The sequence below is a fragment of the Antechinus flavipes genome, chromosome 4 (assembly GCF_016432865.1).
Source record: "Antechinus flavipes isolate AdamAnt ecotype Samford, QLD, Australia chromosome 4, AdamAnt_v2, whole genome shotgun sequence".
In the NCBI taxonomy this organism is placed as follows: domain Eukaryota; kingdom Metazoa; phylum Chordata; class Mammalia; order Dasyuromorphia; family Dasyuridae; genus Antechinus; species Antechinus flavipes.
The window spans coordinates 52376923-52401439 of NC_067401.1; the positions used below are offsets into that span (position 1 = coordinate 52376923).

At 41.0% G+C, this 24517-nt stretch overlaps 1 protein-coding gene across 3 annotated transcripts in view; it reads left to right on the plus strand.

Moving 5' to 3' along the window:
* Positions 1-24517, plus strand: part of TMIGD3 (transmembrane and immunoglobulin domain containing 3) — a 68674-nt gene that overhangs the window by 10354 nt on the left and 33803 nt on the right. The gene's annotated exons all lie outside the window — the stretch shown is intronic.

The following is a 24517-nucleotide window of genomic DNA, read 5'->3' on the forward strand; positions in this document are numbered from 1 at the left end:
AACCCAATAACCTCTGCTCATCTCACTTTGCTTGTTTATAAAATGGGAATAATGATAGCATCTCAAGGTGCTGTTGTAGGGACCATTACATAAGGGCCTTTGCAAATGTCAAGTGCTGTACAAAGGCTAGCTATTATTACAATTTTTTATTTTATTAATTATTTGACTTCAAGCTCCTGGAGGGAAGAAACTGTTTAGATTTCACCTTTGTGCTTCTGTTGCCTGGGACTGTGCCTGAAGTAGCTAGGTGGTGTGGTATGGATTGGGAGCACCAGACCTAGAGTCAGAAAGATCTTGACTTCAATATGACCTCCAACACTTACTGGCTTTGTGACTCGGATAAATTCCTTAACCCCTATTTGCCTCAGTTTCTTCATCTGTAAAATGAGTGTACCCTGGAGAAGGGAATGGCAAATCATTCCTATCTTTGCCAAGAAAACCTTATGGAAAAGTCCATGGGGTTACAGAGTAGGATACAGGCAAAAGACTGGACAACAATAACAATAGTGCAGAACCTGGTATCTAGATGATGCTTAATAAATATTTGTGAAATTGAATTTGTTGAGTGTTAGTACAGTGCCTGGTGTAGATGCTTAATAAATATTCACTGATTGATTGGAAGGAAATGTTCTCTACAAATATAAAATGGACAACCTTGCCCATAACTGGCCCTTCCTAGGCATGCTTTCAAAGGCCTTCAGAATTGTGAGATGATGGATCCAGTCAGGGGCCGTGCCCTTGGGAAGGAAAGAAAGGAGAAGGGGAGCCAAATGGAAGGGAGAGTTGAAAAGGGTTTCTGGAGTTGTTTCCTAGCATAATTGGATATCCTACCACAAGGGCCTGGGAATGCTGCCATCCCAAGGCTTCCCTTCAGGAAGATCTGCTCCCTTGTCTTAGCATCACAAGCATTTGGACCTATCCGTTCATTCATCATTCTTTCAATAAACATTTATTAAGCACCTGCTAGTGCCAGGCACTGTGCCTAGTGCTGGGGCTGTGTGAAGGGGGACCTCTGTGGTAGCCAGTGGTGGAAATCCCTGGCCAGGTTTTAACTGCCCATTTCTTATCTTCTGTTGAATGAACTTCTCTATACTCATGACAAAAATATAGCAACACTTAGAGAGGCACTTTTCCTAGGATAGTAGGTCTGGAACTGAAATGGAGCTTCAAGGTCATCTGCTCCAGCTTTTTTAGCGTGAGGAAACTGAGGACGTGAAGGGACTGGCCTGATGGTGCGGGAATGCCCGAGAAAATGGAGCACGGTTTAGTCTCAGGAGCTGCGGCTGAGGAGCTGAGCGCAGAGCCCTTGGGATGCTGATTCTGACATACCCCTTCTGAGTCTTTTACAGGAGACAGCTTTGGGGTAAAGGGAAAGTACCCGACATGTAGATGAGAAGACCCGAGTTCAGTCTGACTCAGGACCTGGCCCAGATCACCCTGGCTCATTTTCCTCCTAAAGAAAATGAAGACCCTCAAGCTTAAATCCATGATCTTTCCATCTTCTTGCTGCCATAGCGTGGCCTGGCTTATGAGATTTTCCCAGGTTCACTTTCTCAGTGTCTTCGTGAGTATCAGGAAGGGGTTGGACTCTGAGGTCTCTTCCAACTCTGGTGTCTCTCACCTTCCAATATAAATAAACTCTGCAAGAAGAGCTGAATAAAGGAACCCAAGAATGCCAGCTTCAACTTTCCACCACTTACTTTCAAGTTGGTTTCTTCCAGCTTTTATCTGCCTGCAGGCAGCCTCAGGGATGGGAGAGGAGGTGGTACAGCTAGCCCAGGGCTGCCACCTTCCACACCCATAATTCAACCGACAGCAGACCACCCCCTTCACCCCCTCTCCTTGGTGTGATAACAGGGCTCCCATTTGATTAGTCTTGGGTGGTTGTCCAAGAAGTTAAGAGACCATGAAAGATAGGATTGTATGACCTCCACTAAGTTGGCCAGAAAAACAAATGCCCATATTTGCCAGAGCATCCAAAAGTGACTGTTATAAAAATTTCAGATCACTTTGTATGTAGATCACTGAACAAAAACCCAATTACTGCCTGACATAACCCTCATAGATCTGGAGACAATGGAGACCTGTTTTCTTTCCTACAGCACTGACAGGACCATGCTTTCTGTGATTCTAGCACTTCATAACCTATTTCTTGGTTTGTGTTTCACTCATATCAAGTGTTGCTATCTATCACCTGCTTAATAGTTAGATATGAAAAGGGAAATGGCTTGGATGGGCTGGAATGATTTTCTCTGGTTCCTGGGTGATTTTAAGTAAACAAATGTTTTTGACTGAAACAGGCTGAGGCTCTTGAGTCAGAGCTGGTGCCTCATATGTAGTGACTTGAAAGCATGAAAAAAGCTGCCTTAGAGTCAGCAAAAGCTGGGTTTAGATCCTGGATCCTGACACATACCCGCTCTGGGAGCATGAGCAAATGCTTTAAATACTTGGTGCCTGCCCATGCAACTCGAAGACTGTAACTACAAGCAAATTGCCAGGCTACCTTAGGTGAGGGAGGAAATCCTCAGCAGTGAGAAGACAGGATGTCCAGACCCCCAAAATAGAAAATAACTAGACATGCAATCAATGAGTATATGAATAAAAAGCCTAAACAAAATTTCTAGGATGAGCCAGAAAAACAAGCCAAGTCTTGCAGTGAAATTGGCACAAATTCTGTGATAACATCACATTACTCAATATTACTAGCTGTCTTGTCTGTCTGTCTTGTCTGTTTCTCCACACATGTATATATAGATGCATATGCACATGTGTGTATACACAAGTGGCAATTTCAAGAAACATATCATGTTCAGTTTTCCAATGAAACTTTTTAAAAATGACTTAGAAATGTTATATAAGCATACGAGTGATGAACAAATGAATAGTTTGGGCAAGTCTCATAGAAGTTACTTGGTTAGAAAGAAAACCATCCAGGCAGAAATGGGTCTATGATATTGAAAATGGAATAAATAGATGCTTAAATGATTCCGCAAAAAAGAAAAAAAAAACCACAATGAGTTCTTTATTCAACTTAATGATCATGGCCCCTCTGCATCTCATGTTACTAAACTAGACTGTTTTAATCATCTTTAAAATATATTCATTCCAGATTGGCTCTGTCTTCCTTAGGCTTGATAAACAAGTGATGCTTCTCTGGGAAACATAATGTTAAAGAATGAAAATGTTATGAATGAAATCAGATGGCAGGCTTGCTTTTCAGGTCTCAGTTGTTCTTGCATTTTACAGTAATTTTTACACACCCTGCCTTTATATTAGTGTGCTCCAGAACTCCCATCTCTCCTTTGGAGTACCTGGCAGCCTTAGATACAAATTCTTGGTTCCACCCAAGTTGGCTGGATCAGAGTTTCTCCTGGAATGGGCTGAGAGCTTCCCTGTTTCCTACTGAGAACCTCCTTTCTGTGCTTTCCCCTTCCACCTGGCCTTGAAAAGAAGACTCTGATCCAATGGCCCTTGGAAGGAGCTGAGGAAAGAGAAGAAAGAAGGGCCATTCTGCCCAGGACTGAGCCCTTCACCCTGCCAAAGCTGGATGTTTCACATGTCAGATTCCTAGATTCATCAGGGACTTTGATGGTCCAGCTCATCTTAACTCATTCCAGGAAAAAAAAAAAAAAGCTTCAACAGTAGTCACCAGCCTTTGCTTGCAGACTCTTTGTACAGCTGTACAAAGTCTTTTGTCTTTGCCAGCATCAAGCCCAAGTTTGCCTCTGCAACATTCAGGTGTGCCTTGTGAAGCTAAATAAAGCAAGTCTAGTTGCCCTTGTGGGACCAAGAATGAAGGCACCTTAATAGATGGAGCAATGGGCCTAGAATCAGGAAAATCTGAATTCAAATTCAGCTTTAGATACTTACTAGCTGTATAACCCTCTGTGCCTCAGTTTCCTCAACTGTAAAATGGGGATAATCATGGCATCTACCTTCCACGGATGTTGTGGGAACCAAAAGAAATGAATTGTAAAGCACTTAGCACAATGCCTTGCACAGAGAAGGCAACTGACAAATGTTTGTCCCCTTTCCTTTTTCACATGATAGCCCCTCAAGATACTTTCACACAGCTAATGTGTGTTCCCTGAGTCTTTGCTCCAGGCTCAAAATTTGCAGTTTCTTCAACCACACCTTATATGGTACATCTCTGAGTTACCCTTCTCTGTTCAATCTCCTACTTATCAATCTGAAGATAAGAACTCCAGATGTGGGCTGGCCAGGGCAGTGTTCAGCAAATTTGTTTCCTACTATTCTGGAAGTCTGCCTCAGTCAGGTAACAAGCATTAAGTGCTTGCTGAATGCCAGGCTAAACATCTGGGGATACAAAGAAAGGTTAAAAATGTGGTGTCTCACTCAAGGATAATAAAGTCCAAATTTTAAAAAATATTATTTTTCTCAATTACATATTAAAACAAAAGCATTTTTTAAAAAAAGTTTTGAGTTCCAAATTCTCTTCCTCCCTCTCCCTTCTCCCTCTCCCTGACATAATAAGCAATATGATATAAATCATACATGTGTGATTATGAAAAAACATTTCCATATTAGTCATTTTGCATAGGAAGACTTGAACTTTGGAAGGGAGGAAGGAAGGAAGAAATGAAAGAAGAAAGGAAGGAAGGAAGGAAACAAGGAAGGAAGGATAAAAGGATGGAAGGAAGGAAAAGAAAAAAAGGATGCTTCAGTCTAAATTCAGATGGCATTCTTTCTCTGGAGATGGATTGCATGTTTCATTGGGATTGTTTTTATCATTGTATTGCTGAGAATAAGTCATTCACGGTTCTTCATTATACAATATTGCTGTGACTATGTACAATGTTCTCCTGGTTCTGCTCACTTTACTTTGCATCGGTTCATGTAAGTTAATAAGCCATGGTTTAAATTTTAATCTTTTAAAAAGGAAAAATATCAACAAATTCCCTAATAATATGGTATCATTCTTAGAGGATTTCTATTTGCATTGCTTGATTGTGTAGTTTGAGAAAAGCTTCAGCAGACAATTCATCCTAATTTGAGTGGTTCAAACTCTTTAAGGGCTGCATGAGTTGAGAGGAAGAGGATATTTATGAGAACGGGCATAGAAGGTTCCAAACTCTCAGAAGGGCACTTTTGACATCCTGACATTCCAGAGACACTGTGGGTAGTCAGTCCAGCTTGATGCCTCAGGAAATAACCTTCAAGAGCCGTGTCAGCAGTAGCTGAGACTGGGGCTCCAACAATCAGGCCGCATCTAGACATGAACTTGTGGCCAATGCTGTGAAGGGTATTAACCATAGCATGTGTCCCTAAGGGTCTGGGGGGAAATATTTGTACTTTGTTCTTGCTATATCTTTGAAGTCTCTCTCCCTTTGTAAAAGCTGAGAGGTATTAAGTGCGTATATGGAACTTGGGTACTAGTCACTGTTGCTTGCCTAACAGTGGGGTGGGGGTTGAGCCAATAGCCTCAGAGAGACATCCTAAGTTATTTGAGAGTACCCTATAACCTGAGAGGCAGATAGATGCAGCCTGCCTGGCACCGGGAGAATAAACCTGGGCACATGTTTGCTACAAACTGAAGTTATAAAAGTATAAAAAAAAAAACACCACAAGTCACGAAGCCCAGGCCTTTGATGCACTACTCTAAATATTTTACAGCTGAGGAAATTATGGATGAAAGAGTTTCATTAACTTGTCCAAAGCTGCATAGGTCTTAACTGGTTGGACTGGGATTCAGTTTCAGGTCCTCTGAGTTCAAGTTTGGAGGGTTTTTTTTTTTTTTTATAATTTCATATTATGCTCTTTTGATCATAGTGATAGCTAAGGAAAATCATCCTGGGAAAAAAAGTGTCTTGAGGATGTGTTGGAGTTGGAGAATGCTGGACTCAGAGAAGTAACTCAGGAGAGCTTCTGTGGTCATTTGCGTGAATTGTGATTAGGGTTTGGACTAAGCTGTAGCCCTGGGGTCGGCATTAAGGTGAGGGCCTAATAGGCCCTGTAAAGGGATGAATACTTGATGAGATTTAGTGATGGACTAGATAAAACTGATGATCACAAACCAGCTAAAAATTGAATTTAGAGTTTTGTGTCTGTCTGGCAGGATCATGGTGACACTCATAGAAATAGGAGTTTAACAGGGAGGAAGCCTAGAGATAAGTTTGGTTCTGAATGTGTTAAATTTTTGGTGTCAGAGGGATTTCCTTGTGCAAATGTTCAGAAAGCTGTTATGGAGATGGGCTTGCGATTTTGGGGAGAGGATTAGATATATAGAAAATTGAATGCTGTTTGCATAGAAAGAGATAATTGAAACAGGAAAATGAAAACTATATAGAAAAGAGACAACTGTGGGACAGGATTACTTTTCCTTTTCCTCCTAAAAGAATAAAAAGTATAATTCACTTTATTGACCAGATTCCTTATTTTTCACTCTGGTAGATTCATCCTAGTTCCTTTCCTTTTTCTCCAACTGTATAACTACTAACTATATAATTAGAACCCCTGTTCTGGTCAGAAGCACTATATACTCTGATCCATAGTTCATCATAGTATCCAACCATCCAAAAGACAAGATGAGACTCCCTTTTTGGCTTGTTATAGCCTTAACTTTGTTGATACCTTGGGGAAAATTATCTAAAGCTTAGGTGTCAGCTCACATCTAAATTCTCCCCAAAAGAGAAGCAGAAATACACTCAATTTATTTCCTAAGTTCTCAGCAGAGTACAATGATATACTTAAAACAGGATTCAGTAACTTAGAACTACATTATGCTTTACATGCATTGATATAAACTTAAATATAACTGTAAAAAAAAAACTTGTACTTTTCTGGGAGGTTGATACTTAAAATATTAAGACCTGATTATTTGCAGTTTTGCTGAAAAGACATTTTACATTTCATCTTTGCTCTCAACTGTCCCCCTCAAAGTCTTGGTCTTCTGACCAGCCAATGCCAGTTTTTGAAGCTCTTCTGGCTGGGAGTCATTTTCTTTAGGAGCTCTAAGATTGTTTCTCAGGACTCCTCTCAAAATGCAGCCAGTAGCCACTGAGGGTCCAGGACTGGACACACCTATTGCAGGATCGCTGTTTTACCACCTGTATCCAGGAAAGGCAAAATGATGTTGGGGGAGGAAGCAAACATTTATAAAGCACCTATGTGCCAGGAAGCATGCTACCTCATTTGATCAGCAGAACAATCCTGGAAGATAGGTGCTATTATCTGCATTTTAAATTTGAAGAAACGGACTGTGAGGAGGTGGCTTGTCCAGAGTCATCCAACTAAAAAGTGTCTGAGGCAAACTTTGAATTCAAGTCTTCTCCACTTAAAGCCTGGTGGCCCTTTGCCCCTTGGCTGTCTCAAAGCCTATCTTGGCTTTCTCGGCCAAATGCCCCTTCCAGTCAGTTAGGTGCCACATGGGAGCTGTCACCTTTTCTATTGGAAAGAGTCATCCTCTATCTTCCCCCCACCCCCCGCTCCAGGAATAGATTCAAACCGACCTGACGTGATCTACAGCAGGTCCACTGACTCATCTCACTGGCAGATGATCATCTCCAGGGATGAGTCACACTTGGCCGGCCCCAAGTGTCAGCATCTCTAAAGAGCCAAGCCCTTTGATACATGGATAGAGCGCTTTGGAGTTACAGAATAAATTTTAAAATGTTCTCATTTGTTCCTCACAATGCCTAGGAAGAACTCCTATTTTATTGGTACAGATGGGTGACTTGCCCAGGGCCACCCCACTTGAGCAGAAAAGTCTTAAAGGTCCTCTGAACCAAAGGCCAGGATCCTTTTCGTTGCACCCAATCGAGTCCAGAGTAATGTATGTTCTAAACTGAGTCTGTGTTTCTGTGCTATAGGAGCTTGGGTTTGAACCCTGCCTCTGACACTTACTAGCTGGAAACAATGAGCCAATAACCTCATCCAGTTAAGCTGAAGATAATATCCAAGCTTCCTGTTTTCCAGACTGGTTGTGAGGATCAAATGAAAGATCACAGGACCTACTGGGCCCTGAAAACTTGGATACCCCAGATAGGGCAGTGAGGCGTCATTCTTGGCATCGGTGTTTCCCATAAACAAATGGGCTGTGCCAGTGGTGTCAAGCTCAACTGAGAGTTGATCCCTAGAGGAAGCATGTTTAACTTAGAAAATGACAAATTAACCATGTCTCTGGTGTGTTTTAATTTAGTTAAACACCTTTCAATTGCATCTGGCTTAGACCATGGCAAGGAGTTTTGTTGTGAGCTGTCTGGGACTATCTTTGGGTTCTATTATTCCATGAACTTCCACACCTAAGAAAAAGAGATTTATCCTGGGAAACTGGTGCTCCTAAGTGAGAACAGAGTGCATCATGGTTGGAACACATGGGATCAGAGAATAGATTTAGGAGAAGGGACCATCAAGACCATCTAGTTGCACTCCTTCATTTTACAGATGGAGAAATGAGGTCTAGAGAGGAAGAGTGACTTGACAGCAACCAGCTGTGCATCAGGATTCTGCTTTTCTTCAGTCCCAAAGTCAAGCATTTGAAAAGCACTGATCCAGCACGGGCTCTATATGCCAGACCTAGGGTCCTGCCATGTCCAGCTGCCACTCCTCCTTGTCTCCAAAGAGTCCTTTTGCTGTCCCTTCTGGAGCTGTTATCTAGTGGACTCCTTTAAAGGGAATGTTATTGCCCTTTTGTGAAACTGTCCCAGGCTGACATGTTTCTAAGACTAATGGATGCATTTTCTCTTTTTAAATATATTTATTTCATGAAACATATCCTGATTACTCTAAAAACACTTTTAACATTGATTTTTAAAAAGAGTTCCAAATTTCTCTGTTCTTTCCCTTCTCCCTCCTTGAAGAAAACAATATCAAATCAATTATATATTTGAAGTCATGCAAAACATGTTTCCATAATAGTTGCAAAAGAAAACATAATAAAAGCAAGAAAAATTATGTGAAAAAAGTCTTATTTCAATCTACATTCAGAATTCATTGATTCTCTAAAGATAGATGGGTCCTTTGGAATTGTCTTAGATCTTTGTCTTCAACAGATGTAATGAATGCTTTTTCAGAAAAAAAATTAAGGTCTATAGCAAATCTGGATGATGGTTTACTCAGGCAATTTTAAAATGTTCCATATTTTACATTCCTCCCTGCTCACAGAAAGGTCCCTAGGCCTTATTCTTGATTGGGAAACCAGGCTGTGTGCATGGTTCCTCTATGTGATTGTCATTTCCTTATGTCTTTGAGAAGTTGCCGTTAATCACTGTTTTTCATTCACCTGTTTAGCTCTCACCACACCTCCAATAGAGAGTACCCAGGCCATACAAACTGCTTTGGCATTTGGCTAAGCTTTAAGGAGCTTTTGTCCTACATTTGTTCCATCGTCACAAAAAGTACCTGTCCTCTTTGCAAATGTTTAGCAAATTTTAATATGCTATAAATTTAAACTCAGTAATAGAGGACTTTGACCTGCAGTTTACTCAATAAATGTTCATTGCTGAAGATGCTATCCTCACACAGACTGCAGGATCAGCTAATGGGTGTGTATGTGTATGTGTGTATGTGAATTTCACGATGACTTTTTGGTCCTTTGATGCCCTCTAGGCAGCTGCCTCTGGCTCTTTAAATTCCGCTCTGGGACCACTTCACTAATTGACTTCTCTTTAAGAAAAGTGGGCTTGGACCAGATAATTTCTGAGATCCCTTCTGGAAGTAAAGTGCCAGGATTTAGTGATTTGAGAACTGGTTTGAGAACTCTTTTCCTCGCAGAACCACTCAGGAAGCAACTCAAAGTGTCTTGATTAGAGATCACTTCTCCACTAAGCCATAGGAACTTAGACAACAGGAGAAAGGCACAGGGAGAAGCTCAGTAATGTAGCCTGTGATCTCAAGGTTAATTCCTCACTGGTTTGGAAGATACCATCCCCATAAATGGAAGCGGTGGTAGTAGTGTTATTTTTGCCAGAACTCCAGGACTTAAATGGAATTAAGTTGTCTTGCAGAGATGGGGAAGGGAGGAGAAGGAGGGGCCTGGAGTCTTGAGCTGGCAGTGTGTGTACTAGAGGTCCAAGTTCAGATGTGCTTGCAGTCAAATCTTGCCGTTCCCTTCAATCTTTTCATTCCACACAATGAGACTGTTGTGCAACCAAAGCCTAGGAGAAGGCAACTGCATTTCTGGAATATTGATGGGCAGTGTCCTCTTGAACCCATGAAGTCATTCTCTTGGAGACATTCACTGGGGCACAAAGGCTTCACCTGTAGATCTTTAAGATTAACATTTTCTAGAGAGCAAAGTGTTAGAGATCCTTAGAGCCATCCACCCATCGATTCCCTCAACTTAATGAAAAATCGTTGATGGAATAACCCGAATGGACAAATGTCTTAGCTAGTATTTCTTTTTTCCACATTCTCTCTTCTCACACATGTGTACATATGAATATCTACATATATATGTAGATATATGTATATACTACATGTACATATATTTTATATATAACTTTAACTATGTGCTTTTTAGATCTTCACTAAAGTAGTTTTCCAATCCCTTATCTTCATATAGAAAAGACCCTGGATTCATAAAGGTTATGCTAGTAGGAAGAAACTAAGGTGGTGCCTACCCAACTGGAAAGTCTTCCAAAATGGGCTAGTATTGATTACCAAACTCAGATGATTCTAGCTTTTAGTGATCCAGACACTAATCTTATAGAACCACGAAGCTGCTGTGTATTTCTTCCCAACGAAAAGATCTTATTGCATCTTCTATTCATGACTTTTTATCATCTGAGTTGATCGAGCCAGTTTTTGAGAAACTTTTCCTTTTCCTTCTCATTGGGCAGGAAAGGGAACGAACATTTAATTAGTATTTACTATGTGTCAGGCACTGTGCTGTGCTTTTAAAAAAATGTCATTGGGAATATTGTATTTTTTTCCTTCTTAATGTGTGGGAATGGAAGGAGAAAAAGAATCTGAAAAAAAAGTCATCTCATTTGATTCTCAAAACAACCCTGTGAGTAGGTGTTATTTTTCTCCAATTTACAGTTGTGGAAACTGAGGCGAAGAAATTTTAGTGATTTCTTAGGATCATACAGCTAGTCAATGTCTGAGGATAAACTCAGGTCCTTCTGATTCCAGACCCAAGGTTTCTATTTCTATCCTCTGTACTACCAGCTGCCTCATTGAAATAACTTTTATGTCTTCAGCGTTTAATTCTCAAAAACTTCTTGTCCCTCTTTGGTTCACATTTCTTCCCTCTTCTCCAATATTAGACCTTTGGATTATGACCATCTTTTTTTTTCTCCATGCTCTAAAATCTGTTCTTCACAAAGAGAATTTGCATATTAAAGTATGCCCAATTGACCTTTCCTTTTCTGATATGAAATGGTCGCTTGTCCCCAAAGTTTTTGACATTTTTACTTTTGGAGCCAGTCCTTTTCTTGGAAGTTAGAATCAAGTCCAGAATAACAATTCTCATTATCATTTGATTTTACCCTTTGAAAAATGAAATTATCATTATGGCAAATCATGAATTTCTCAGCTGCTTTGATTTTGGAAGAGGAAAAAGCTCTAACATGTGGGCTTCCTTGATGTTTTCCCATCCCTATAACATCCTGCCTCCTCCATGCCAGATGTGATCTGTTTCTCAAACTCCTCAACTAATTACTTCTCTTGTCCAGGTAACCTATAAAAACATACTCTGATGAAATTTGCCACTTTTTTTTCTTTATTCTATCCTGATCTAGTTATATTCAGTCTACACCCCAACTTTATCTTTTCTGTGGCTTTTAAGTAAGATTATCCTTTTGGATTCAAGTTTTAGTTGTGAAACCCATCCCAGATGTAATCATGTGTTTGTGAGGTATTAAAGTAGATTTTGAGAAAGTAGGGACCACATGTTGGTTTTAGTTCAATTTTATATAGTACCATGGATAGAAATACATCTAATTCTTCTGAGAATCCCTACTGTTCTCTATGCCTACTATTTGTTGACTTTAATTAAATGCTTTCTGAAACTGCTCTGGCCTTATCTATCTTAGGGGAAAATTTCTAAAGCAAAGTTGAAAACTCAGCTCAGTCTCTGTATGAATAACGTTTTGTGTTTGTTTCTAGGACAGACTGGGTCCTGGGGAAGTTTTATGAAAAGAACTGCCCATGGGGGGTATAAGCCCTTTAGTGGTGGGTGAATACAGTGGCCATGTCTCTGAATCTCCTGTCTGGGAAATTCTTGTTGCTTTCTTGTTCCAACTTCTGAAAATTTTCTTTTTCCAGGAACTATCTGTTGGCTTCCTGTTATGGTTGTCAGCTACCCAAGGTGGGATTGTGAAAGAATGGCAGTGCTCCCACAAGCCATATGTGTCTCTACTTCTTTATATTAGAATCTCATCAAGGGCATATTCCCCAAGGCTTATTCTACAGCTCTATTCCCCTGACAGTTCTAAACTGCTTTCCCCTATGGACCTCATTCTTTTCACCTGGATCATAATTCAAGTCAGAAAAGAGCTTCCTCTTTGAAAGCCTTCAGAGAAAAAAGATTAGGGAGGAAGAATCTAGCAGGAACTGATCAATTATAATCACCAGATACTGCACATAGCACAATGAGCACCTTTAAACCAAAGAAGGAAATCAGTGCTGCCTCTAGGAGTTTATAATGAATTTAAACACATAAAAACACTGACATGTCTATGCAACGCTTTCAACATTTGTCCTCCTTAATGCAAATATAAGCCCAGTGCTCTTGAAAGTGTTACACTAAGACTGAGTTATTTATAAAAGAGATATACTATGGTTTTCCAGACCTGGGGTTTTAAAAATAATTCCCCTAGTAAAAAAGAAAAACATTGCATTGAGGCTATAGCAGCAGGGTCAGGGGACAAAGGATATAGCACATAGAGCTTCCATGCCTGGTGAGACCTAAGTTGAGTTTGTAAGTGGAAAGAATACTTTGGAGTGTGATTTAATGAGTATAGAGAAGAGAGGGTGAGGACTCAGTGGAGACAACAATAAAAAGTGGAGCCTCTGATGAAGTCAGCAAATTTGTCCTTCAACACTTAACCACCTGTGTGATCCTGGGCAAGACACAACAACTGTCCACCTCAGTTTCCTCAACTGTAAAATGAGCATAACGGCATCATTTGCTTAGGTTGGTTGTGAGAATCAAATATTTATAAAACAATTTAGTACAATGCTTGGTACATATTATTAGGTGCTTAATAAAAAATGCAAATAGGGCAGGCAGCATGAAGATATATTAAGCACATATAAGAAGCATATAGAGTTAGATGGCAGATCAAGGAGGAAGAAGTATCAGGAAAGGCTTCTTCCTGTACAGGGTGACATTTGAAAAGCTGAGTCTTCAAAGGAAGCCAAGGATTCTAAAGTGGAAGGTGAGGAGGGAGCATCCTAGAATGGGGAACAGTTAGTGCAAAGGTGCAGTGGTGGGAGATGTAGTGTTGTATATAGAAGGAACAGCAAGGTGGATGTCGCTGCCTGACGAGAGTGGATGGAAGTAAAATGTCAGAAGATTGAAAAGATAGCGAAGGGCCAGATTGTTATGAGCTTGAGGTACCAAACTGGGGGGACTTTATATTTGATCCTGGAGGTAATAGGGAGCCATCAGAGTTTATTGAAAAGTGGGATGACATATTCATACCTATGCTGTAGTCAAATGGCTTTGGCAACCAAGTGGGGGAGAATGGATAGGATCAGGAAGAGACTAGAGACTTTGTGGTTGTCTGGGGAAGAAGTGATGAGGGCTTCAACTGGGCCTGTGACATTGTGAAAAGAGGTAGAAGGGAGACATTTGAGGCAAGTTGAAGAGGAAGAACATGGCAAGATTTGGCAGCTTAATTGACTATGTGGGGTGAGTGTGAACTGAAGATGGCTACTGAGGTTGCACGCCTGAGTGACTTGGCTGATGGGGACACCTTCGACAAACATAGAGAAGTTCAGAAGATTTGGGGGATAAAGATGAGTTCTCTTTTTAGATATTCTCAATTTGAGCTTCCTGAGATCTGGGACACTATCAGAATAAAAAAACCTATCTCCTGTTGTAAAGTGGAAGGAAGGAAGAAAGGAAAAGGACAAAGGAAGGAAAGGAGGGAGAAAGGAAGAAATGACAGAGGAAGGAGGGAAGGAAAAGAGGGAGGAAAGAAAAATGGAAGGGAGGGAGAGAGGAAATAGGAAAGAAGGAAGGGAAGGAAGGAGGGAGGAAGGTAGAAAAGAAGGAAGGAAAAGAAAGGAAGGGAAGGAGGGAAGAAGGGAAAGAAAAGAAATATGGGAGAGAGGGAGGAAGGAAGGAAGGAAAGGAAAAAGGAGAGGAAGAAAATCTGTGCATCTTTCATGCACAGCAATGGGCGCTGAGCATGATTTTTGTGGTTTTATTTAGGCGGTAACGGCTTGTTGACCACAAATGCTCCTTCCAGCCTGAAAGCAGCCACACAGGCTGGAGGGAGGGTGTTTGTTTTTCATAGCGAGAGTGGGCTCCCTGTCCCTGAGCAAGGACAGATCGGTATTGATTCTTGCTCTGCAGCAGAGGTAGTCTGAGCAAACAGGGCCACCCACAACACCCTGGGAGGTTGGGTTTCAGCTGCCGCTGCACCTTGCTGCGATGTGGACTTGTGGGGCGCTCCCTCCCCGGGCCTGCTGCTCTCAGGTGGCTCTGCGTCCTTGCCAGAGAAAGAGGAGGTCGGGCTGTCGTGGAAGGTCTTCCGAGTCCAGCTCGTTTTGTGGCGGGGGCCACAGGCAGAGTGGCTGCAGGGGTGACCTTTCCCAGGGCCTGGTGTGGGTCACAGTTTAAGAAGCAAAGGGAGCAGCGTTCAGAGAACAGCACAGACCTGTGGGGGGAGGATGGGCCAGAGTGTCTTATACTGATGTTGTCATTGATTTTTTTGGCAGGGGGAGAGGAGGATGGTTTACAAGTGAGATTTTCTTAGATTATTTTTTTAGTTTATGAATATAAATGTATCCTGAATATATGAATTAATGTGATTCAGCCTCCAGAGAAAGATGAGTCGTTACAAGTCAGGTAGTACTTTAACTAGCTGGTTTCTGGGAATAGGCAGCAACCATGGGCATGGGTTTAGAGCCATCTGATCAGAGATAATGAGTCAGATTTCCCCTGTGTTTAAGATCTTCTCTGATTGGTTGGCTGGTACCTTAGGAAGCCACACTGATGCTGACCACAGCGAGGATAATAAATATAACTGATAGCAAAAATAGCTCACATTTATATTGTGCCTGAAGGGTGGGGGAATGCTTAATTTGGTGAGCTACAGTATTATGGACTTAGGGCTAAAAAGGAACTGCAGAAGTCATCAGGCACAGGAGCTCCCTGGGTCAGAAATTCTGCCTAACTGTAAAGGGCTGGGTGCTTCCTTGCATTGTAGGAACGGCTTTACATGGGTAAGAAGCAGGATAAACAGCACTTGGTGGGCAGGGGCTGGGCCCAAGAGGGGCCTACAATCTTGGAGCATGAATTGATTCTGCTTCTACCTTTGCACAGATGTGAGAAGGATCTCCCATGTTTCATCCATATACATGGATGGGATCTGCCCTTTGCCTCTCAGTGACTCAGTTGGTTTCATTCTGCTATAGTCAAAGGGATAGGCAAGTCAGTCAGCAAGCACCTATCAAGCACCTACTATGTGCCAGGAACTGTGCTAAGCACTAGGAATACTAACCCTTCCTCCCCCCCCCCAAAAAAAGTCTTTGCATTTGAGCTCTCATTCTAATGTTTGTATTCATCCCAGGTGCTATAATTTCCAGATTCAGGCAAGACTCACTTGAAACAGAAAGCCATCTTTTTTTTTTTTAATCTTTGCAGAGATTTTTCTTTATTCAATCCAATACTTTAAAAAATTAAGCATCTTGTTGTCTAGAGGAGGGGGGAGGGGAAAGCCATCCTTAAAAAAAAAAAAATCCAATTTATTTTTCCATGAAAAGACTTCTGCAAATTCTCAGTCTTCTATACTCAGCTATCTAGCCCTTGGTTGAAGGCTTCTGATAATAGGGATTCTCAGAACTAGTGAGCCATTTCTTTTCTGAACATTGTGCAAGGAAACCTTTCCTTAGGCTGAGCCAAAATCTTTTTTTTTTTTTTAATCACTTCCACTCTTTATTTTAATTCTTCCTCATTGTGGTAAACAATTAAGTCTGATCCCTCTTCCCAGTAACACTATTTCAGATAGGTGAACATTGCTGATGTGTGTGCCTTTACAAAACACTCCCAGTTCCTTGAACTGATTCTCCTGTGTCATGATCTTGAGTCATTATCTTTATTGCCTTCATCTGCATACATGTCCTTTCAAGGATGTGCTGCTCAGAACTGGCTGTGTTAACTGAACACTGGAAGTATTCTAGCATGTCCTCCAGAACCGTCACCTCCCTCAGGCTGGGCTGGGCGTTCTATGGGCATGTGTGTGAATGAAGCCTGAGGTTACCCTAGATTTTTGGCTGCCATATCCTCTCGCCCCAGAGCTTGAAAAAGTAGCTGAGAGTCAGTTTCTAAAAGCGTCTCATTTATAGCTTAGGGAACAGGTGAGTGACAAGAGGCTCTGCAATAGTCTTCCCCACATTCAAGTCAAGAGATTTATTTCTTCTCTGCTTTCCTCTCTTAGCTTTCTATTCTAAGACCTAATGAATGAGAAGTTACATGTTTGCCAACTGCCGACCGATTGGGCAACATAGTGGCTATCACTTGCCTCAGTGGAGTCTTAGAGCTCACTGCTGATATAGATGGAAACCCCCCCCCCCCCCAAGGAGGAGACGATTGCCTACGTCTTTGCTTGGGACCCCATAGCTAATATTTTTTTCCTGCTGCCTAGAGAAATCAGGTAATGGGTAGAATCCACAGGCCTGAGGAAAAAATGAACTGATTGGTATCTGAGAAGTTATCTTTAAGTTGTCAGTATCTTTGCATATTGTGTGGCTAGTTAACTGGGTAGTGTTTATGATAAGAGCTAACATTTACATAGCACCTACTGTGTGCCAGTTGCTTTATACACATTAACTAATTTTTTCCCCACAACAACCCTGTTGTTCTCTCCATTTTACAGTAGAGGAAACTGAGGCAAACAGGTTGAAATGACTTGGCCAGGGTCAAGTGGCTAGTAAGGGTCTGAGGCTGGATTTGAAATCGGGTAGCACAGTGGATAGAGTTTTTGATCTAGAGTCAGAAAGACTTCCCTTCCCAGATTCAAATCCAGCCTCAGCATGATGTTGTAGTAGTAGTAACCTTTAAAGCCATGGATTTCTGAAGGCCGAGAGCACTGGATTCGGATCACAGTTCTGATACCATGGCTGAGTTTCTAAATCTGTCTGAGCCTCAGTTTTCTGATCTGTAAAATGAGGGGATTCAACCAGGTGGCAGAAAAGGTGCCTTCCAACTCTTAAATCCTGATGATCCTGAGACTGAGAGAAACAATTCTAAACATTTCCCAGAGTATCTCCTTACCTGGCTGCTTTAGGAGACTGTTGATTTGCTTAATCTCTGGCTGGAAAGAATGCTGTGAATGACATCAATACATGGTCACTTAATGGGAGCTTTCAGAGGAGATGCAGGAATGGGGCCATTTTCCTTTGATAAAGGCCGCCCTAAGGTATAATTATGGGGAGGGCAAAGGGACCCTCAAGTCCCATCAGCAACATTAACTAAAGGAGTTAAATACCAACTAACAAAGTAAAAAAATAATCCATATGAGCAATTTAACTCCTTTTCCTCTACAATATTTTATTCTTTTAAGACTGAGTTTATATGGAAAGTGGTTCTTGGTTGATTAGGAGCAATCAATGACAAGTCATTTAGACTCTCTGGTCCTCAGTTTCCTCATCTGTAAAAAGAGAGAATAGTATTATATGGTCTCTTATTAAGATCTTTCCAATTCATTCTTTGAGTCTATAACCCTGTAGTTTATGACTAAGGTCTTGGAGAGGGGCTTTAGGAGTAGAATTAGAAAAGGTTGCCTACAGAGAAAAAGAATGCAAAGACTAGAATTTAAAAAATACCCTCTCCCCCCAGGTTCTCTGTGGTTTCAGTTATAGTGGGGTAGACTTCGTCTATGAATGAGAGAGAGAAAGGGAAGTGACAGGAAAGTGTTAAAAGATATGTTGGTATCTGGATAGGGCTATTTAGGTGGCTAGAGGAGTTCTACTTTGCAAACCTAATCTGTTTTGTTTTCCCTTACATTTTATTCCTGAATTCTTAACTGCAAAGGAAACAAAATTCACAAATTAGAAGTTCAACCCAGTTATAAATTGGATCCATGACCCTTTCTGAACACTGATTTCTGAAAAGTGCCCAGAGTTACAGCCATTTTTTCTCTGAGAGCTTTGTTTTCTCTGGATTGTATGTAAATTTACCACTAGAAGATAATTTTAAGGGGATCTTTGGAAATCACTGTTCATTATTGGTAGACCCCTATAATCTCACACTCTGCACAAAATCAGGTCATCTTGCTATGGCAGGCCTCTGGAAAAATGGATTGTCAAACAAATTGGACATTTACCAGCTTGGAAGAGTGGCCTAGGACACAGAAGGAGCCTCATTCTAAAAGTCTAGGATCTAGAACCTGCTTAGATAAGTAGTACTTACAGGTTGAACATTTGGATTTAAGAAAGCTTTAGTGGAGAGTTGGAGAACATTGATAGCTAGTAGTGAGAAGAGCTGTGCTGAGAGACAATGTATGATTCTGGCATCAAGGTCAACTTCTTCATGGAAAAAGAGATCAGATATCCAAGTCAGTGGGTCTGGCTATAGACCAGCTCCTAGAGAGCAGAAGGTTATCACAATTCTTTCCTAGATTCAAGACAAGTTCTAAACAGCAAATTGTCTCCTTTCAGTGGAAAAAAAAAGCTCTCAGTCAAACTGAGAAGAAAACTGGTCTTGACTTTTTCAACTGTTCTGATCTTCATTCAGTGAGGAATGAGTCAAAACAAAAGTAATGAATTAAATTCAGAAAGATCAGAGAAACTGCAAAGTTCGGGGCATGAAAGGGTCAAAGAGTCACCATTTTGACTTCCAGAAGGAAATCCAGAATCTTGTGTTTGGTGTATCATGATTGAGGAGAGTAGGAGGTATGCACAGGTGGGTTTGAGGAGGGAGGAGATGATAAAGGCAATGATTCCAGGATTTTTTAAAAAAGCATTGTTCCACTACCAGTTGCCCCAAACAAAGATGATACTTAGTCCTTCCTGAGTCATGTGCAACCCTGTGTAAGGACAGAGTGGGACTTGGTTGTCATATTGTATTGCTGCCCATACTGACTTTGAAGTTCAATAAGCCTCCAGATCTTTTTTTACATCTCACACTTATAAAAGTGATAATTAAAAAGGAAAAAAAATAAGCCTAGGACTTTATATTTACCCCTACTATGTTTTGCCTTACTAGATTTGACTTTACATTCTAGACTGTCAGTATTGTTTTTAATTTTGAATTAGTCATACAATATGTTAGCTCTATCATTCAATTCTATTTTTTTCCTGAAAATTGATGTTATAAATATCATCATCTAAATCATTGACAAATATATCAGAATCAAGGAAAAAATCCAAGTTGACAGCAATCCATTAACTATTTTTTAAGGTTCAGCCATAACCCAGTTTAAAGTTCAATCTAATTGCATGAATGCTGAGCAAATGTTCCTGTTTTATTCCAAAGTATAGTTGATGGATGTAGCCAAATGTTCTGTAAAAATCTAGATAAACTATATCTAAATCCTTTTTCTGATGCTCTATGGTAACCTTAGCACAAAAGGAAATGAGGTTAGTCTTGCATGACCTTTTTTGATGAAGTCATGTTGGCTTTTTGAGATCATTCTTCATTTCTAGATGAATTTAATATTCCAGATATGGGCTGGCCAAGATAGAGCATATTGCATCAATAACTTTCATTGTTCTGGGTTATGTTTCTATAAATTCCTTGAGGAAAGGGACTGCTTTTCATTTTTTGCTTTTGTATCATAAAGCCTTGTTGTTTAGTTGTATCCCACTCTTTGTGACCCGTTTGGGGCTTTCTTGGCAAAGAGAGTGGAGTGGTTTGCCATTTTCTTCTCCAGATCATTTTACAAATGAGAAAATTGAGGGAAGCCCAGGGTCACACAGCTAGTAAGTATCTGAGGTCAGATTTGAACTCTTGATTTAATGCTCCTGGCCTAATAAGTCTATCCACTATGGCACCACCTAACTGCAATAGGTAATATATGCTTGGTTGAATTGTTGAATTGAAATGGATATTTTAATTGTTGAATTGAAATGGATATACTTCATATTACCGATTCATATGGCTTTATACCATTAGTTATACCTATTCAACTTACAGAGCTTATTTTATCCAGATACAAGATTTTATATTGAATCTTTTTCAATTTGGTTTAGTCCAGAACTCTTACCTTGTTGAGATCCTGTTTAATACTGATTAATACCTCCAGCAGAGGTGTCAAACTTTAGGCTCACAGACACTTGCTTTCCAGCAAAATTCCAGAGTGTGGCTTGAACCAGAAGAAAAGATAAGTGGGAAATGTGACAAAATAAATTAACATACTATGCAAATGATGTCAATTTGTAGTTTTCTAAATCAGTATGTGGCTAACAGGGATCCCTTTCTGTTTGAATTTGACGGGGCAACAGTTCAAGCTTCTCCTCCCAGCTTTGTTTCACCCAAAGTTTGGCACACAAGCTCTCTATGCCCTTACCATGGAAGCTGTGTGGAACCATGGAATGGGCACTGTGTCCCTGGAATCAGAGGATCAGGGTTCAAACCCAGCTTCTGACACTTGGGTGGTCTTGGGGTGGGGGATGAGGAAGGTGAGGTAACTTTCTAGGACATTAAGTTACTTCACTTGTAAAATGAAGTTTCAATGAGACTGAGAGCTGACAGGGACCATATTTTGCCTTTCTTTGTATTTCCAGCACTTAAAAGGGTGTTTGGCACATAGTAGGTGCTAAATAAATGTTAAATTATCTACTGCAGACACTTAGTAAATGTTTATTGACTGACAGACTGATTGTGTACATGATTTTTGAGGTCACTTCTAGCTCGAAGTAGCTCCTATGATGTACGCCATTAATAAAAATGCTGAAGAAGTAGTTCCTTGATGTCTTCAGAGTCCCTCTGGGGCTTCTTTCAACTTACCTGAGTCTCATTACAGTTCCTAGAGGAATAATAATACTAATGATAAGAGTTAACAACATTTTATGGAGTGCTAACTATGTACCAGATATTATGCTAAGCATTTTGATTATTTTCTCATTTAATCCTCCCAGCAACCCCCGGAGGTAGGTGCTATTGTTGTATTCTCCTCTGTGATGACCGCTTATTTAAAATCAGCTGGAGTCAGGAATTCAGGTTAAGGGAAAAATCTTCAATCTTTATTCTTTTTGAGGTGAAGGGGGATTGCGATAGCAATATGGGCAGCTGCGACAGGAAGCCAGCCAGCAGAGGTGAAGGGGCAGATGAAGGGGGGGTCGGGATAGCAATGGAGCAGCTATGTCAAGAAACCAGCACACAGTCTCTCTTTACGCTTCCCTCTCCACTCCCTTGCCTCCACCCACCAAAATCATCATTTCCTATACAACACATCAGGACTTGCACAAAGAGTGGGCAGGGGCCATTCTTTCTCCAAGCATATATATTAATAGAGTATGGTCCAATTGCTATTTAGCCTCATGTGCTTGGGACCTCAGTGCATCAACTCAAGTCTCAGCCCATTACACTCCTCCTCCCTTGTACAGATGAGGGAACTGAGGAAAACAAGCAGAGGCTGTCACTTGTCTAGGATTATACAGGAATCATTAGAAGGTAGATTTGAACTCAGGTTCAAGTGTTTCTTGGATCAGTGTTCTATCCACTGCCTTACTTTGCTCCCCCTTTTAGGAATGAGATCTCTAATATTTTACATGAGGCCTAATACATTCCTAGAGCACAAGACTGGAGAGCCAGGGAGACCAAGGAAAGGATCTTGGTCTTTTCTGACCCAAATAGATCTCTCGTCTGGAAAGATGTTACTTTCCCAAAGCTGAGAATTCATTTTAATTACATTGTTTCTACATTTATCCAAGAAGTTTCTACATTTGTCTGGAGTTTAGTTCTTAAGTCAACAGGCCAAGCTTGAATAGGATATTTCATTGGTCTCTGAGACACCGGGATGAGATTTCTCAGGAGGTGTCCTGAGCCATCCAAGACAGAAAGTGGTCTTGTGTCCTTCCTCCCTCTTCCCCAAAGACAGCATGAACTCCTAGCTTCAGCTCTCCTCCCATCACTCTTCTAGATTTAATTACTTCATAATATGCAAAAGCTCAGCCTCTCAATTTAATCAGCTTCAGTGTAGAGGGAAGAGATTCTTGGCAGAAGCTATTGAAGAGAAAGAATATCCAGATACCAGGGAAAGCTTCAGCTTTGCTGCTGCTTCGTGGGTTTCCCCAGGCCAAGGCAAGGCCATACCATAACCTCCTTCTTTGGGAAGATCTTCCCTCAGTGCCTGAAATACTCTTCCAAGTTCACTAACCTGACTATTTAAATTTAGAACAGGAAACAGATGCTAGACCAGTACGGAAGCTTCTGCAAAGAAGATGGGGATTTTGATGGCAACTTTGCCAAGGCAGATAAGCAGGGTCTGAACAGCTTCTTTTGGCCTTTTCTAAATTGCTCTGGAGCTAACTGTTCTGGGTGGCCTGAACTTGGCTCTTTCTGAGCTTCTCACTCGTGATTGATAGGGGAAGGCAACTTTTAAGTTAAGTCTTTTGATGACCTGTATTTTCTCAACTCTCTTAACTCTCGACCCCTCTGAGATCATCTTTCTGCTCAGACTAACTTTGTCATATAAGAATAAATGAATGAATGAAAAGGCATCTATTGAGCATTGCTCTGTGCCAGAAAGGAATACAAATACCAAAGCAAAGACAGTGCCTGACTTCAGGCTGCTTCCATTCTAACACAGGAAGAAAAGACACACATAGGGATGGATGGCCAGAGAGAGGCGTTTTGGTCAAAAAAGTCCTAGAATTGGAAATAGAGCCACAGGGGAGTAGATTGCCTTCTCAGAAACACGGGGAGAGTTGATCTATTCATGATTCAAGAATTGGAGGGCTGCTGGTGGGGAAGTATGAATATGGAAACAAAGCTATTGTTGAGATGATAGCTAGTAGGGAATGAATAAAGTGTGGCTAAGGCCTGCCTGGGCCAGGTGAGGCAGTCATCAAGAAGGACAGTGTGGACTTCTGACAGATGAAAAGACCATCTCGGAGATACACTAGCAAAGCTTTTATTGAGATGTCCCAGGAGTAGGTCATCAAGGAGCATTGTATGAGCATGAAGCAGCCCAAAAACTGAGGAATCACATCATGGGATAGTGAATAGATCAGAAGACTTGAGTCCAGGATGAACTTCCCTCTCACATTTACTAGCTGGGCAAGCTATTTAAATTTTCTGGGACTCAGTTTTCTCATCTGTAGCAGAAGCTGGACTAACGTCTCTTCATATTCCACATTATTAGGGTCCTATGTGTGGGGTCATGGCGGGAGGGGGCTGGCCAAGCCAACGCCAAATAATGCTCCAGCCCAGACTTAATTCCAGTTCTATGCGTTGTGTTAGCTAGAGACACTACTTTGAACTGTTGTCATTTTCTAAGAGGAAACAGTAGCCTGACCGACCTTCTATACAGCTGTAATAGAGACTGCAAGTACAAAGTACTATCTGGTGGCGACTGCTTGACCAGAGACACCATCTGGGCCCATGAGGATTTGCCTTTTGGCATGCTTTCATTCTGAAGAAGATGGGAGGATGTGGGCTAATTTGTGGCACATCTAATTGAATTAGAAATGATTGAATGACTAACCTCCGAGAGGAGTTATCAATTGGCTGATTTTAACTTGGCATTTTTGTTAATGGTTGTGACCCACCAGCATTGTCGTCTCTTGTGATGGCTCCCAGAAGGGGAGCATAATTCTATTATCTATCTTAATACAAATCAGGTGCTGTTTGGCCTGGCTCCCTATCCTTTTTAAATAAACCCTACTACCCATCAGCTGGAACTGAAAGTTAGTACAAAAACCACCTACTTCTTAAGTTCTATAATTTGATCATTTTGTATGGTCTGGGAATGACATTATAAATATCCAAATGGCCCTTGGCAGAAAAAAAGCTTCCCCCACCCCTGCTATAGGGGAATGCCCCAACCCATGAATCATGGGAAGGCTGGTCTCTACATTTCAAAAAGTACAGGAAGAGCATGGTCTGACTTTGCATATGTCCCAGTATCCTTAGATTGTAAGAATTACAAGAAGGAATTACGTCTCACAGTGTCATTCTCCTGTGTATTTTTGAGATACAGAGTGATGAAATGTTGACATTATGGCTTCTGTGGGGGGGATGTGGATATTTCCTGCTTCTTCAAAGAATGAGAATATCTTAGGGAGACTGTATTATGGGAAGGTCTCATCCAAAGTCAACCTAAGCAGTTTTCACTTTTTTGGAAACTCAGCAGGAGTACCCCAAAACCAACAGAGCTCAACAACCCAACTCCAATTTTTACAAAGGGCTCTTACAACTCCAACCTACCAGCACAAA